The sequence below is a fragment of the Mauremys mutica genome, unplaced genomic scaffold, assembly GCF_020497125.1.
Source record: "Mauremys mutica isolate MM-2020 ecotype Southern unplaced genomic scaffold, ASM2049712v1 Super-Scaffold_100350, whole genome shotgun sequence".
Classification (NCBI taxonomy): Eukaryota; Metazoa; Chordata; order Testudines; family Geoemydidae; genus Mauremys; species Mauremys mutica.
Genome location: NW_025423321.1, coordinates 73,727 through 75,109, shown reverse-complemented (window position 1 = coordinate 75,109; position 1,383 = coordinate 73,727). Strand labels below are relative to the sequence as shown.

General features: G+C 54.5%; 1 non-coding gene across 1 annotated transcript; it reads left to right on the top strand.

Moving 5' to 3' along the window:
* Positions 1 to 862: 862 nt before the first annotated feature.
* Positions 863 to 956, top strand: TRNAI-UAU. Its single transcript has 2 exons — positions 863 to 900; positions 921 to 956. It is a non-coding gene; the product is annotated as a tRNA-Ile (tRNA).
* Positions 957 to 1,383: the final 427 nt, after the last annotated feature.

The window sequence follows — 1,383 nt, the reverse complement described above, 5'->3', positions numbered from 1 at the left end:
ACGCTTGTACTCACTGGGCGGCATCCGAGTCTTCAGTGGCGACGGGTCCTTCACTTGCTCCGCATCTTCGGCAGCACTGAAGGACCTGCCGCTGAAGTGTCGCCGAAGACCCAGACTGCTGCCGGGTGAGTAAAACTTAAAAAGGCGCCTCTAGCCAGGGGAGGGATTCTTGGCCAGGGCTTGCGGGGCCCCTGCGGGGGCGGGGCCTGGAGCAAATTGCCCCACCTGCCCCCCCCAGGGTGGCCCTGCCTAAAAGTAGCGGCCACCAGAGCCCGAACAGTAGCCCCACCCCTTCCACTCGAGGCCACGCCCCTGCACCACCCCTTCTCCCCAAGGACCCGCTCCTACGCTGCCTCTTCCCCCAAGACCCCACCTCACTGCTCTCCGTCCCCTCCCCACCCTCACTCCCCTTACGGTCATTACAAAGTGGCAAGGCAGAGCCCTCCCATTTTTAAAAGTCCTGGGGTGTTGTTCCCCCCTGTTCAGGCACCCCTGGGGCCCTGCACTTCACACAGCTCTCCCTGATTTCAGCTGTGAGTGAGGGAGCCTCACTGCTAGCGCAGACTGGGCAGTTTCTTGCATGAGAGACACTGTCCCAAAGCAGGACTAATGCTTAGAGCTGGTTATCAGTGATTTCAGATCTGTTGGTCTACAGCAAGACTCTCCATTGAGTCTTAACCAGCTCTGTTATTACACAGGGAAGAACAAAAGGGTCAAATGGTGCCTGGAAGCCTTAAGAAGAATCCACCCCACCAAGTAAAACACTTGTTGCTACCTGCTCTCAGCTCCAATGTGAATGTTTTGGGGGGTCACTACTTGGTTTTATCAACCTAGGGGACTGGAAGAACAGCAATTAACAGGTGCTCTAGTGGCACAATTGGTTAGTGCACAGTACTTATAGGGCAGTGCTGAGAGGAGCTATGCTGAGGTTGTGAGTTTAAGCCTCACTTGGAGCACTGGTTTTCATTAGCCAAATGGCTTCACCCCCTTATTTGGCCCTGCGGAATGTAGAATTCCAGCCCTGGGACACTGAGGAGGGGAGGAGTGGGAAATGCCCCCTTCAATTATTACCTCCTCTCCAGAGCACAGGTCAGAATCTACAATCCTTTCTCCCCACCAGCCCCTGTGCCAGGATCCCTCAAGCAGAGCCTGGAGTCCTGCCCCTGGCATCTGTACTATTGACAAAGACTAAATGACAGGGAGAAAACACTCAAATCCCCCCTGGTGCTGGGAACCAGATTTGCTCTTCAAATTCTGTCGTTGGTACATTTCCAGGTCTGGTAATGTCCCACAACAGCATTTAATGGGAAGCTGCCTGCAGAACAGTTACACTGCACAGAGCTCCTGCGGAGGAGGGGTGGGAATTAGTAACATTTTGAGGAT